The sequence below is a fragment of the Trachypithecus francoisi genome, unplaced genomic scaffold (assembly GCF_009764315.1).
Source record: "Trachypithecus francoisi isolate TF-2019V2 unplaced genomic scaffold, Tfra_2.0 Lachesis_group13, whole genome shotgun sequence".
NCBI classification, from domain to species: Eukaryota; Metazoa; Chordata; class Mammalia; order Primates; family Cercopithecidae; genus Trachypithecus; species Trachypithecus francoisi.
In genome coordinates this window covers 57,882,941-57,898,864 of record NW_022681458.1, presented here as the reverse complement: position 1 = coordinate 57,898,864, position 15,924 = coordinate 57,882,941, and the positions used below count along the sequence as shown (strand labels likewise).

The following is a 15,924-nucleotide window of genomic DNA, read 5'->3' as shown; positions in this document are numbered from 1 at the left end:
GCAAACTCCATATAATTTGTGACTTTTGTGTCCCTTAACTTTCCAGCAGTATGTTTATAATTCTGAGATGGTTTTTCAGTAATGAAATGTGTTTTGTTGGATCATTTCTCATTCACTTTAGGGCCTAGGGATATTATTTTTTAAACTCAAATTTGAAGCAGTGTCCCGAACACTGATTCACTATGTGCTTGAGATCTCCTAATAACTCAGGACGTTTTGTTGCTGGATTTCATGATATACACTAACGATTCCCTTTTTTTCAGAAACTGCACAGGACCCTCTCAGACTTCCCATTGATCTTCTCCCAGAACTTGTTCTACCCAGACCTGGTCATCTTCTCCCAGTGACCTTGTGTCCAGATTTTAGCTAAGTGATTGAAAAATGCATTTAAATTGATAATGGAGACTAATGTCTTCTTTTCAACATTTATATGTGATCATTTCTTAAATTAGAAGAACAAGTGAGGCAGCAGAGTAAAGAGAGATAATATGCAAAAATCTAGAATGGTGGTTATCAAAATTTTCAGTTCATTAGAATCACTAGAAGGATCTGTTAAAATAAATGACTGGGGTCTCATTTCCAGAGTTAATTTCTAAAATGTTCCCAGGTGATGCTGATGCTTCTGGTTTAGGGAACTACCCGTTGAAAAACACTGATATAGAGCTTCATACATTATCAAGACATAGAAGGGGCCTGCAACTCCCTGTTATTGCTTTCTTGTAATTTAAGAGGATTAAGAGCTGTACTGTATATCATCTCATTTCTATCTTGTGTTAGCAACGACAAAATTTAAACTTCTTCAAATATGAGTTCCTGTCTGCTAGTTATCTATCATTTTAACCACAGAGGTTTATCAAAAAGAAAAGAAAATTAAGCTTTTGGTGTGGGCAGAGGTGAGTCAGAGGTGAAATGGTGGATAATGATGTCTTAGGGGTCTTTAGAAGTTCACTAGATTAAAATGTATTCAGTAAGTAGGAGGTTTGCAGGAAGTGGAAAAGATGACTTCTTTAGGCTGCTCTATTAATATCATTTTCTATAAAAGACAATATAGTAAAAACTAGGAAATATGTATAAGGATTTAAAAAAGGATATTTTGAGAAAAAAACGCGAGTAATGATAATATTTAGATAAAATTCTTTTTCTGTTCATAAAATTTTTCCCATATTTTCTACATTGAATAGCTCAGAAAGTAATTTGTTTTCCCTCTACTGTCTTTAAAGGTATATTATTGTCAAATTTTGATTTGAATTTGTATTACTTATTCAATAAATAATCTTGGATATTCACTCTGTCAGAAAGTATGGTATAGACTGGGACAATATGCTCACATTATTTAATAAAAGTGTTATAAATTAAGAATCTGAAACAGTGCCTGAACACTGACAGTTGCTTGATAAATATTTTAAATTAAGTTAAGAATAAATGAATGGAACTAAGTATTTAAAGAAATACCTGGTCAATTTCTTAAAGGCAGTGTGTTAAAGAGAAATATTCTTAAATTGAATGATGTCTTGTCTTGGATGCAAACACGCCATGGTAGCATGATGCCGAGCTGCTTGGCAGGATAAGTAGCCCTCATCACTGGCATATTTCACAAAGGAAGACCATTCAAAAGAGATGTTGCTCAGATATTTCATTCTATCTAGCTTCAGTGAATGTCTACATGAGCTCACATAGTTTTGACAGCAGATTCCTAAGCAGAAACTATATTCCTGCTTCTGTGTTGAGGCAGTTGCTTATGTCCCATTTCAAACTGCAAGCTAACCTTTTCAAAATGTCAACACGCTTACTTCCCATCTTTACAATCACCAGCAATTTACATTTATTCAGTAGCTTCACAGCTTGAACACTGTGTAAAATTATTTTATTCTCTGAGAACCTGTGTTCCAAAGAAGAACCTTCCACCTCACATTTAAGATACCTGTAGATAGCTGGCAAATAAATCTGTACAAACGTTTCAGCATACCTTTCAACAAGCTACTCACTTGGGTATAGGAGAATTCTGTCATTTTGTTGATAAGTGAGTATTTCAAAATGACTGTCTACTTGTAAGTTAATTGCAAGCATATGGAGAGCTGACATTGATTGAAGTTAGTGTATGTGTATCTCTCTAAATCCTTATTCTTAAAATGAAGGCTCCCCTGCAAAGGTTATTGGAAGAAAGTCAGATGACATAGTTTCTAAAAAACTTTATGTAACATGGCTATGTAATTAAATTAATTTCCACTAAATTATGCTAGCTCAGGCATTTGACTTATAATTGTGTAAATGTTGGAAAGCCAAATTACATCAGGTTGCACAGACAGCAAGTTATTAAATAAGACATTAGCAGATATCACGTTAATATCTGTTTCTTAAAATGTTCTGTTTTGTAGAAGTTAGTCATCGAAAGTTTTTGTATCACCGAGAATGATGAAATTAACTATATATGAAAATCATCCTTAAGACCTATCTTCAAAAATTGTAGGACATGTTCTAAGAGTGGGATTTCTATTATATGTTTGCCTTTATTTCAAATGAGGAGAAATTTCTTTTGTTATTGTTATTACCTTGATTTGAGGACAGAGTTCATTGACCAGTGAGTTTCAGGTCACTTTCATTCCACCTCAATTCAAGATCCTATTAGATTAGATTCCAGATAGACAGTCCTCATCACCAGGCTAATTTATTATCACACTCTGTATTTCAACCCAAAATACACTTTTCTAGTCCTTAAGAAAATGTAAATGGTAAAGAAAAAGCAAAGTGATGTGTTTTCCAGTATTGTACATCCTCCTGTTCCTGAAGTGGCCATCAGAGCACCACTGTTGGATTTATCAAACTGATGACTCCAGCAGCCCGGCAGAGGAAAAATAATCATGATGCTTTTCTGTATGCTGCTATATTGTTACACACACTTTAATGACAATAGTGATTTATTAATGTTACAAAACTAATACATTTATTTGGATTATTGTTTACCTCCTCATCTGACTTTTAGTATGCCAATTGATTTTTTAAAAATTTTTTTGTATTATACTTTAAGTTCTGGGATCAATATGCAGAACATGCAGGTATGTTACATCGGTGTACACCTACCATGATGGTTTGCTGCATCCATCAATCTGTCATCTACATTAGGTATTTCTCCTAATGCTATACCTCCCCTAATCCCCCAGCCCCCGACAGGTTTCCAGTGTGGGATGTTCCTCTCCCTGTGTCCATGTGTTCTCATTGTTCAACTCCCACTTATGAGAACATGCTGTGTTTGGTTTTCTGTTCCTGTGTTAGTTTGCTGAGAATGGTGGTTTCCAGCTTCATCCATATCCCTGCAAAGGACATGAAATTGTCCTCTTGTCTGCATAGTATTCCATGGTATACATGTGCCAGAATTTTTTTTAATCCAGTCTATCATTGATGGGCATTTGGCTTGTCTCCACATCTTTGCTATTGTGAACAGTGCCTCAATAAACATACATGTGCATGTGTCTTTATGATAGAATGATTTATAATCATTTGGGTATATACTCAGTAATGAGATTGCTGGGTCAAATGGCATTTCTGGTTCTAGGTCCTTAAGGAATGGCCACACTGTCTTCTGCAATGGGTGAACTAATTTACACTCCCACCAATGGTGTAAAAGTGCTCCTATTTTTCCACATCCTCTCTAGTATCTGTTGTTTCCTGACTTTTTAATGATTGCCATTCTAACTGGCATGAGATGGTATCTCATTGTGGTTTTGATTTGCATTTCTCTAATGACTAGTGATGATGAGCTTTTTTTTTTTTTTTTTTTTTTTTTTTTTTTTTTGAGACGGAGTCTCGCTCTGTCACCCAGGCTGGAGTGCTGTGGCCAGATCTCAGCTCACTGCAAGCTCCGCCTCCTGGTTTAAGCCATTCTCCTGCCTCAGCCTCCCAAGTAGCTGGGACTACAGGCGCCGCCACGTCGCCCGGCTAGTTTTTGGTAGTTTTTAGTAGAGACGGGGTTTCACCGTATTAGCCAGGATGGTCTCGATCTCCTGACGTCGTGATCCGCCCGTCTCGGCCTCCCAAAGTGCTGGGATTACAGGCTTGAGCCACCGTGCCCAGCGATGATGAGCTTTTTTCATTATGTTTGTTGGCTGCATAAATGTCTTCTCTTGAGAAGTGTCTGTTCATATCCTTCACCCACTCTTGATGGGTTTGTTCTTTTCTTGTAAATTTGTTTAAGTTTTTGTAGATTCAGGATATTAGCCCTTTGTCAGATGGATAGATTACAAAAAAATTCTCCCATTCTTTAGGTTGCCTGTTCACTCTAATGATAGTTTCTTTTACTGTACAGAAGCTCTTTAGTTTAATTAGATCCAATTGGTCAATTTTGGCTTTTGTTGCCATTGCTTTTGCTGTTTTGGTCATGAAGTATTTGCCCACGCATATGTCCTGAATGGTATTGTCTAGGTTTTCTTCAAGGGTTTTTATGGTTTTAATTCTTTCATTTAAGTCTTTAATCCATCTTGAGTTAATTTGTGTATAAGGTGTAAGGAAGGGGGTCTAGTTTCAGTTTTCTGCATACGGCTAGCCAGTTTTCCCAACAACATTTATTAAATAAAGGATCCTTTCCCCATTGCTTGTTTTTGTCAGGTTTGTCAAAGATCAGATGGTTATAGATGTGTGGTGTTATTTCTGAGGCCCCTGTTCTGTTCCATTGGTCTATCTGTTTTGTTACTAGTTCTATGCTCTTTTGGTTACTGAGCCTTGTAGTATAGTTTAAAGTCAGGTCGTGTGACGCCTCCAGCTTTGTTCTTTTTATTTAGGATTGTCTTGGCTATGTGGGCTCTTTTTTGGTTCCATATGAAATTTATAGTAGTTTTTTCTAATTCTGTGAAGAAAGTTAATGGTAGCTTGATGGGGATAGCATTGAATCTATAAATTACTTTGGGCAGCATGGTCATGTTCTGCGAACAATATTCTGTGAATATTGTATATTGATTCTCCCTATCCATGAGCATGGAATGTTTTTGCATTTTGTTTGTGTCCTCTCTTATTTCTTTGATTAGTGGTTTGTAGTTCTCCTTGAAGAGGTCCTTTGCATCCCTTGTAAGTTGGATTCCTAGGTACTCTCTTTGTAGCAATTGTAAATGGATGTCACTCATGATTTGGCTTTCTTTCTGTCTGTTAGGACAAACAAATGCTTATAGGAATGCTTGTGATTTTTGCACACTGATTTTGTATCCTGAGACTTTGCCCAAGTTGCTTATCAGCTTATGGATATTTTGGGCTGAGATGATGAGATTTTATAAATATACATTTATGTCATCTGCAAACAGAGACAATTTGACTTCCTCTGTTCCTATTTGAATACCCTTTGTTTCTTCCTCTTGCCTTATTGCCCTGGCCAGAACTTCCAATACTATGTTGAACAGGCCTGGTGAGAGAGGACATACTTGTCTTGTGCTGGTTCTCAAAGGGAATGCTTCCAATTTTTGCCCTTTCAGTATGAGATTGGCTGTGAGTTTGTCATAAATAGCTCTTATTATTTTGAGATATGTTCCATCAATACCTAGTATATTTAGAATTTTTAGCATGAAGGGCTGTTGAATTGTGTCAGAGGCTTTTTCTGCATCTATTGAGATAATCATGTGGTTTTTGTCATTGGTTCTGTTTATGTGATGGATGATGTTTATTGCTTTACGTATGTTGAACCAGCCTTGCATCCCAGGGATGAAGTCAACTTGATCATGGTAGATAAGCTTTTTGATGTGCTGCTGGATTCAGTATGCCAGTAATTTATTGAAGATTTTTGCACTGATGTTCATCAGGGATATTGGCCTGAAATTTTCTTTTTTTGTTGTGTTTCTGCCAGATTTTGGTATCAGGATGATGCTGATCTCATAAAATGAGTCAGGGAGCATTCCCACTTTTTCTGTTGTTTGGAATAGTTTCAGAAGGAATGGGACCAGCTCCTCTGTGCACCTCAGGTAAAATTTGGCTGTGAATCAATCTTGCCTGTACTTTTTTTGTTGTTGTTGGTAGGCTAGTAGTTACTGTCTCAATTTCAGAACTTGTTTTCTGTCTATTTAGGGATTCAACTTCTTCCTGGTTTAGACTTTGAAGGGTTTATGTGTCCAGGAATTTACTCATTTCTTCTAGATTTTCTGGTTTATTTGTGTAGAGGTGTTAAGTCTTCTCTGATGGTAGTTTGTATTTCTGTGGGATCAGTGGTGATATGCCCTTTATCACTTTTTATTGTGTCTATTTCATTCTTCTCTCTTTTCTTCCTTATTATTCTGGCTAGCAGTCTATTCATTTTGTTAATCTTTACAAAAACCAGTTTCTGGATTCATTGATTTTTTGAAGGGTTTTTCGTGTCTCTATCTCCTTCTGTTCTGCTCTGATCTTAGTTATGTCTTGTCTTCCGCTACCTTTTTAATGTATTTACTCTTACTTCTCTAGTTCTTTTAATTGTGATGTTAGGGTTCCAATTTTAGATCTTTCCTGCTTTCTCTTATGGGCATTTAGTGCTATAAATTTCCCTCTAAACATTGCTTAACTGTGTCCCAGAGATTCTGGTATGTTGTCTCTTTGTTCTCATTGGTTTCAAAGAACTTCTTTATTTCTTCCTTAATTTTGTTATTTACTCAATAGTCATTCAGGAGCAGGTTGTTCAGTTTCCATTAGTTGTGCGGTTTTTAGTGAGTTTCATAATCCTAAATTCTAATTTGATTGCACTGTGGTCTGAGAGACTGTTTCTTATGATTTCCTTTCTTTTGCATTTGCTGAGGAGTATTTTACTTCCAATTATGTGCTCAATTTTAGAATATGTGGGTTGTGGTGCTGAGAATATTTTATATTCTGTAGATTTGGGGTGGAGAGTTCTGTAGATGTCTATTAGGTCCACTTGGTCAAGAGCTGAGTTCAAGTCCAGAGTATCCTTGTTAACTTTCTGTCTCATTGATCTAATATTGACAGTGACATGTTAAAGTCTCCCACTATTATTGTGTGGGTATCTAAGTCTCTTTGTAGGTCTCTAAGAACTTGCTTTACGAATCTGGGTGTTCCTATATTGGATGCATATATATTTAGGATATTAACTCTTCTTGTTGCATTGATCCCTTTATCATTATATAATGCCCTTCTTTGTCTCTCTTGATCTTTGTTGGTTTAAATTCTGTTTTATCAGAGACTAGGATTGCAACCCTTGCTTTTTGTTGTTGTTTTCCATTTGCTTGGTAAATATTCCTCCATCTCTTTATTTTGAGCCTATGTGTGTCTTTGCACATCAGATGGGGCTCCTGTATACAGCACACCAATTGTTGTTGACTCTTTATCCAAGATAGTTACTTACATGATGATACATTCCATAAGGCACTCTACAAAATGTGTAATCATTCAGATTTGCTTAAAGAATAATAGACAAAGATACTCTTTAACCATTTTGCAAGCTAATTAACTAAAGGAGAATAATTTGGTTATTTGTACATTTTGCATAAACTGAAAAAAGGAAGTGAAAATCATTACATAATATCCAGCCCAGGAGAATATCAGTCTGGCTCCTATGAGCAGACATTGCTATAAATCCAAGCGTGAAACACAGTCATGTTTCCAAAGGATCTGCAACTGGTAACCTTGAAGATTTTATTACATTGATTGTTTTTCTAATTTGTGCAAAGTAAAATTTATCTTTAATGAATTACTGAGTTTTCATAGGAAATGTTCTGGTCCTATTTTCAGTAGTCCTAATAACTCACATGCTTAAAAAAAAATCAGCCTCCTTGATCTCAAAGACCTTTGCCTTTACTTAAATTAATTATTTAAGATTCTTTATTTTCTAAATCTAGTGAGTATTTGAAGTCAAATTCTTTATGATTGGTCTTATATAGATCAATATTATTACAATATTAAAATAATGTAAAACAACTACCTATTTAAAACACATGGGAATAGAATGTTAGACTGTACTAAATTTAGCCACTTCCTCATATCTACTATAATCAAATTTTAGGATGACAATTTTGACTGGATAAAAAGTAATCAGCTTTCCTTCCTCTGAATATGTGGCATAGATGTCACAGTTGTTTCTAGAGCAGATTAGTATCCCTTTGACCTTATAGTGTGAGATAGAGGGAAGAGACTCTAGAAAATGTTATTAATCTCTGAGAAGCTGCCTCCTGAGGAATCTTGAGATGCACATACACATAGAGGGGTCAGGGGAGGGAGACACTAGAAGACAGTAGGGAGCCAGAAGGACAAGTTCCTCCTTGTTTTAGAGAAAACTATCCCTAAGCTATCTGTATTTATTTATTTTTATTTTTTTGAGACAGAGTCTCACTCTGTCACAGTCCAGGCTGGAGTACAGTGGCGCAATCTCGGCTCACTGCAACCTCTGCCTCTCAGGTTCAAGGGACCCTCTTGCCTCAGGCTCCCAAGTAGCTGGGATTACAGGTTCTTTCCACCACACCTGTCTCATTTTTATATTTTTAGTAGAGACCAGGTTTCACCATGTTGCCCAGGCTGGTTTTAAAATCCTGACCTCAAGTCATCCCCAGGCCTCAGCATCCCAGAGTGCTGGGATAACAGGCATAAGCCATCACGCCTGGCCCCTAAGCTACTTTTAAATGATAGTTGTCTCATATACTTTAAAATTGATACCAGATCAAAACCTACTTTTAGTGTTAGACTTTACAAATCAATAAAGTAGCATAGAAGAAAAACTCTTATAACTTACTTGGAGGAAGTTGCAACATATATCAATTTTTATCTGATATTTGGAAAGTAACTACATCCTCTCCCCTTGAGGTTACCCCAGAGGAAATTTAGAATGTTGGATGACGGTCCTTTTAAAGGTACTGAACAAGACTTTGATTTCACCTGATTTGCTTTCACTGTTTCAAAAGTGAATACATGAATAGTAGTAATTTCTGTAAAAGTCATATAAGCTTGTGTAAAGACCAGTGCATTTACACTAGAGGGCCTCATGGGCAATTTTTTGCAGTATATACATCTGTATGTCTGACTGCCAAATGTATTACTTTTAATAGCAAACCAACTTAGGGATGATACTGCTATCATCTTTGGGCTCAGTATGAAAGTTTAGAACTTGAAGAAAAATTCAAGGTCCTATTTTAGTTGGCCATTACTGATATTTCCTTTCCTTGATCATCTACCTTAAGAGATACCAAATGGATAATTCTCAAGATAAGAATTTCTCCCTTTAAAGATGTATAAAGAAAATATTTGGAATGTTGTTATACTTGTAGTCATCTTATTGCCAGAATTCTTACCGAAACGATGTTTGGGCATGTAATATATTCCTCTTATATAAACTAATATTCCTCTGGCAGCCTAGCTTTCACTTGAAAGGAGACTATTCCCCACTGACAGGGGGCCATGCCCTTTAGCATTAACATGTCATTCTTCTCAATGAGAACAGAATGTGCTGAACAATAATTAGAAAAAAGTTGAGTTATCCAGAATTGTTTTTTTCTGTGATTAAATAGAATTTCTTTCTAAAAAACTGGTATCAGTAAGCATTAATATCATATTCTCATTAGGTTTACAACCTATTTTATGACTAGAATTCATTATTTAGTAAATGATATCATTGACTTTTAATCAAAAAAAGTTTGAAAACTTTTAAGAAGACCAGTAAAAGAAATCAGCAAGTATATTAAAACAGTGACAATCAAAGGGAAGAGTCTTTTTATTATTATTATTATTATTATTTTTATTTATTTATTTTTTTTTTTTTGAGACAGTCTTGCTCCAGGCTGGAGTGCAGTGGCCTGATCTCAGCTCACTGCAAGCTCTGCTTCCTGGGTTCATGCCATTCTCCTGCCTCAGCCTCCTGAGTAGCTGGAACTACAGGAGCCCGCCACCACACCCAGCTAATTTTTTTGTATTTTTAGTAGAGACGGGGGTTTCACCATGTTAGCCAGGATGGTCTCGATCTCCTGACCTCGTGATCCGCCCACCTCAGCCTCCCAAAGTGCTGGGATTACAGGCGTGAGCCATTGTGCCTAGCCACCCCACTACCTTTCTTTTTTTTTTTTTAATTGGGAAGTGATTCTAATTGTCGGCTTGAACTCCAGGCCCAAATTTCAAAATGACTCTTCTTGGTGTATACATACCTTAAACATCCCCACCTGAGTGTTGAATGTAAGTTCCGAAACAAAACACCTGTTACACAGAAAATCACTTAGGTACAGACAAATGAAAGATTTCAGGTACATTGTGCCACAAAGCTCTATCAGCCATATTCCCTTGCACAGGGAATTAAATTTGAAAGAGGTAAAAAATAAAGGTGAATGCTAGAGAAAGCTATAAAAAATTGGTGTATGTTTTCAGTTTCATCGCATTCTTCACCCTTGAGCTTAAAAGTGATTTATCCATGTGTAAAAACAATATCTCTGATTCACATTTACTGATGTTGAGTTGAATTTTTTGGGCTGAATTTTTACATTCCAAAAACCAAAATCAGGTAAGAATATCAGACTTTATAAAAGTCAAATAAATACTTGAGAAGAAAAGTGATTTTATATATGAAAATACATTCTGTTGTTAATCTTAGTATCTGTAGATTATAAAAAATATAATATTTCATTTTGAAATCAAGGCTTCATACTATTTTCACCTGGGACACTTTACAAACGATGTTCTGTGTTCCTTGCAGTTGTGTTAGGGACCCATGATTTGTATGCTCATGATATGTTCCTCTCAGTTTACTTCTGCTGTACTTATGCAACAAGTAGTCAGAGGGGAGGGTTCACTTTACCTCACAATTTGCATTAACAAGACAGATGTGTTGAGTGACATTGCTTGACATTGGTGTTTAAGTTGTTGTTTATCAGTGGAAGACACAAGATGTAGCCAGGTATGGTAAACATTGATGGCTCCCAGGAGAGAAAATAACTGTCAGTGAAGTTGAAAGCAGCAGTGGGAACTCAGAAAGGACAAAGATTCTATCGTGATAATGCAGAATAAAATAGATACTAATAAAAGCAAACCAAAGTGAGCAGCTGTTACATATATATGTATACATACACATTTATCATTATAATACCTCATTAGAAGGGTTTCATTTGTATCTATGAAATCCAGCTACAAAATGACTCTCTGATTAGAAAGCCTTTCATAAGAGAATGCAAAAGTCTAAAAATGATTCTTATCAGTTGCATTCTTTTTGAACAACATTCCAAATATCAAATACTACTGTAATGCGTCAATGATGGCATACAATTATATTTAAACCTCAAGGCACAATGAAAGTGCTAAAAGGTTTAATCAAGTAGACAGTATTAGAGCATGTTTCTCAGCAATGTCTCCCTTTACAATCTCTTATGCTTGTGCAGATCCCTACAGTCGTGTTTATCTGACTCTTCTCCATCTTTGAAACGCCCAGTGATTTTCCCAGAATGATCTTATTTAGGTTGACACTCTTTAGGGGCTGATTCTGCTCTCAGTCGGATCCTGTTAGGAGTGTTTACACAAGAGAGCCTTTTGTGATCTTCTTTGGGACATTTATTTTTCATTAACTTTACTTGCTTGATTAAAATAAAAATTGATTTGTGTTTTTGATTTCTCAGGCTATATTAATTAGCAGGCCTAGTTCTAGAAGCTGGTAGCTATACAGTTTTATCTCGAAGTCTCTTGGATGCTTAGGGACTTGGAAACAAAGGAAGTTATTGCTATTATATAAGTGACATATTTGCAATATTGTTCTTATTAATAGAGAATTATTTTTGAAGTTTTGAACACTTTTAGAATCAACAGCAATTCAGGATATTTGGGGGATGTTCCTAATATATTTAACAATTTAGCAAAAACATACATTAGAACCCAAATAGTTGGATAGTCATGTCTTTGCTGAATGATCATTCTAATTTGAGTGTTTTTCAGCATTTGAGTGAAATTGCCAATGGATATAATAAAATTAGAATACAGTACTTTCTGTTAACTGAACATTCTAAGGTGTTTACAAGTTTTTACAATGTATACATCATCATAGTAAAATTAATAAAAAGCACAAAATCAAAAGGAATTTTTAAGGAAGAAAAACATTTAGATATTGTATGGTTGTTCTGACATTGTACCCCATGTGATAGTATGGAAGTCAGCATGCAGTTTGTAATTACATACCCTTCAAATCAAGTATAATAAGAAATAATTGCCATGCAAGATCATTTCTTGTCATGAAGGTTGAGGAAGAAATAAGAACATATTACTGCTGATGTTCACAGGGGGTAACCAAAATCCCATATCCAAATATCTCTAGAGAGAACAATAAATTCATTAGCAGTTGTCAAAAAGCGGTCTGAGTCTTACATTCATTTTTTCTTTGTTTTGTAATGAAGTATTATCAAGTAACTAATCAGGAATCAAACTGCTTTTAGTAATTGCCACCTTGATAATTTCTGTGTCATGCTGGTGGGTCAGCTAATTTCAGGTCATAGTAATCTTAGAGGTGGATAATTGGGTACTATTATTATTGCATTTACTCAAGACTACAAATGGTTGATTTAGTGTAATAAAAAGACTATATGCACTGAGAAAGAATCAGGTATTTGGTCATACTGTTGTTATTTCGAAGATTTCCTGGTAACCAGCATAGTAAAACTATTTCCTTCCTGATCTTCAAAAAATCTTACTTTTGCAGAAGTGACATTAGCAGACTAAAACAATCTATAGAACTCAATCTCAGACTCTGCTTGGTCAGAATTGCACTTTATTTTATAAACAGAGAAAAGATGTATTTCAGGAAGCTTTCAAAATATAAATGAGGCTTGGTGCGGTGGTTCACACCTGTAATCCCAGCACTTTGGGAGCCCAAAGTGGGTGGATCACCTGAGGTCGGGAGTTGGAGACCAGCCTGACCAACATGGAGAAACCCCGTCTCTACTAAAAATACAAAAAAATTAGCCAGGCATGGTGGTGCACGTCTGTAAGCCCACCTGCTCAGGAGACTGAGATAGGAGAATCACTTAAACCCAGGAGATGGAGGTTGCGGTGAGCCAAGATCGCACCATTGCACTCCAGCCTGGGCAACGAGAGCAAAACTCCAAGAAAAAGAAAAAGAAAAAGAAAATACAAATGAACTAATAGAATAGTGATTCAAATGTCTGCCTCACTTTGGCTAGGGAGATAAATGCTGTGCTTGCTTAGTTAGTTTCCAAGCTTCCCTCCTAACTTCTATCTGTTGCTTAAATATTATAAAAATAAAGAATATTTTACAAGTTGAATTAATTATCAAACCTTTCACTCCCCTAACATGCTAACTCTGTGCTAATTCCTCTGTGAGCTTTAACATTTTCAAATGTTGTATTATGGTATCATTCTATTGATTTTCAGTTCCATTTTCAGACCTCACAATCTGAAAAAACAGGATTTTCTGACTTTTATAAATAACTAAATTGATGTAGCTATTGCCTTCACTATATCACCTCTATCTAGCCATTTCCTTCTGTCTTAGCAGCCACAAGTTTTATCCTAGCCCTTGCTATCTGTTACCACAAATATACCAGTGACCTTGCAGATCTTTGCTGTTGGTCATCCTATTATCTCTATTATATATCGTTGTCCAGGATTTCTGTAACAACTTTCTCTGGAACTTTATTTCCTCTCTTCAGAACAATAAACTGATTCCCGAAATGGTTCTACCTAATAAAAACTCTGATTCCCTTCAGGTTTGCCTTTACGTTGAGTTTATACATGTACTTTCTTATCCATTAAACAATTAATTTTGTTAGGATTGGAGTGTGTATGAATACCTGGCTAGGCCTAAGTGAACTTTCAAGTTATTAGGAATAAAGCTATTTGAAAAATAGACCTCTTTCCTGATCGAGAACATTATTTATCAACTAGACCCATTCTACCATCTGTAGCTCATTGTTCATTACTTTCCTAAATACAAATCAATTTCAGGTTTCCTATCTTTAGTCTACGACCCCATCTTTTCTCTCTTCTTGACCTTTACTGATAGTCCTTCATTCTTTAGGTAGTTTCTAAACCCTTGCTCTCTTTGAAGACAATGAAACAGAGCCATTCTTTCTAAATGATAAATAAGTTATTTTCCAACTCTAATTACTTTAACACTACTTAAGTTATATTTTCTAGTATTCACTCACATGTCTACAAATTCATGTCCCTAGAATTCAAAAGAGAGAAGTGAGCCAGTGCAAAGGAACTGAAATATTTATGTTTATGTCCTAACTCTCCAGGTCTTGCAGGTAATTATCTATTGTTACTCCTATTGTGTAACAGTAAGCCAGTAGTTTTAAAACTGTTATTATACATAAAACTTTACTCCTCTAAATAAGGAAGCATTATATAAAATGCAGAATTTCTGACCCACCTCTTGAGATTGCTGTCTGAGAATGTGTATATTAAATGGCACAGCCAATACTACTCTTAGAAAGCCACACCTAAAAACATTTGGTATCTGTTGGAGGAAGATGAGACACAAAGGAACAACTTCACATTTAATGTATATAGAGTGCTTGAATGAGTATAGCATACATCTTGGTATACACACATTTTACTTGCTTGTTCTGGTACATGCTGAGTCAGTTTACTGCCTCATTTCCCATTATAAATTTTATTTTCCATACAAAGAGGGGAGAGTACTTAATCTCAGAAAAAAAAAAAAAAAACGGATGTCACTGGGTACTACATATACAGTGGGATTTTAATACTGTGATTTTACTACTTTTGTGTTTTGTTAAACAACTTCTTTGTACAAACCTATTTAATGTAGTTTACAAATATTTTCTCGAATTGACATAAGAACCTTGTAAGGTAAGTCTAAGTGCATTCTATATTATAGACAAAGAAATTGAAACCCGTAGAGGCTCATGAAAATATCTGTGAACAAATAGATATATAAGTGGCTGAGCTAAAATCCAAATTTGACTCCTGATTCCATGCTTTACTCCATAATGTCAGATAGCTGATTTTGTTTAATTGATTGCCTTGTTTGATGAATTATAAATTTGCATTAGGGCTTTTTTGGATAAAGTATTTTAAGTCACCATATCAATTTATCTTTGGTGTTAGAAAAAATATAGACAAAAATATTTAGAATGGCAAATCATAGCCAAGAGAATTTCAAATTCTGTCCTATGATTTTGTTTTTCTGTGTGGTTATCACACTTGAAAGTGACCCCATGAACTCTGTCTCCTAGAATTCACGCCTTTGTGTATCATCTCCCCTGTGATTCTAATCAATGGTATGTATTGATCATGTTTAGGTGATTACACAAAATTGTATTTCCTATATTTCTGGAGTTTCTTTCTGTTGCTTGCTTTGAAGAAGCAAGTTTTTTTAAATGAATCCTACAGTTTCAAGGAAAGGAATTCTGTCAATAATCTTAGGAGGTTTTGAAACAGATTCTTCCTCAGTCAAGCTCTGATGAGATCTCAGCCCTGGTGAGCACTGTAATTGCAGCCTGTAACCCTTTAGCAGGTGACCCAGTTAAGCCATGCCTGGTCTCCTGACTCACAGAAACTGAGATAATAAATGTATGTTGTTTTCAGCCATTAAGTCCATAGTAATTTGTTATGTAGCAATAGAAGACTAATATGGTTTTGATTTATTTTTATCCTTGGAGTCTAATTATTGATTACCTAACCAGATACTGCGTTTTTCTCTTTTAAGCATATGTAAATTGAGATACCATTTTTTCCCGTGTCTTAAAACCATTATATGAATGAAAATGCCTATGTTTTATTGGATATGGGAAATAATTTTTCTCTTTTTTAATCCTTTTAACCCCTATAAAACCCTCGTTAATTGAAGAGACTAAGCATAACTCTTTGCCTCAGTGAGCCTGTTCTACATTAGCTAATTTGTTTTACTTTATGTTTCCCTGCTGTGTTTTAAAAATGTTTTATCAACATCTAGTAAATGTGTGCACAATACTTTTTCCTGTCATTTAAGGTTACACACATTTCCTCAAGTTTATTAAACTAGAG

The 15,924-nt window shown here is 35.4% G+C and overlaps 1 long non-coding RNA gene across 1 annotated transcript in view; it reads left to right on the top strand.

Moving 5' to 3' along the window:
* LOC117094761 overlaps nt 1-15,367 on the top strand; it is a 62,304-nt gene extending 46,937 nt beyond the window's left edge. The window contains exons 4-5 of the long non-coding RNA XR_004441666.1: nt 14,103-14,180; nt 15,201-15,367. This is a non-coding gene — a long non-coding RNA (uncharacterized LOC117094761). The remainder of the gene's footprint in view (nt 1-14,102; nt 14,181-15,200) is intronic.
* The last annotated feature ends 557 nt before the right edge of the window (nt 15,368-15,924 follow it).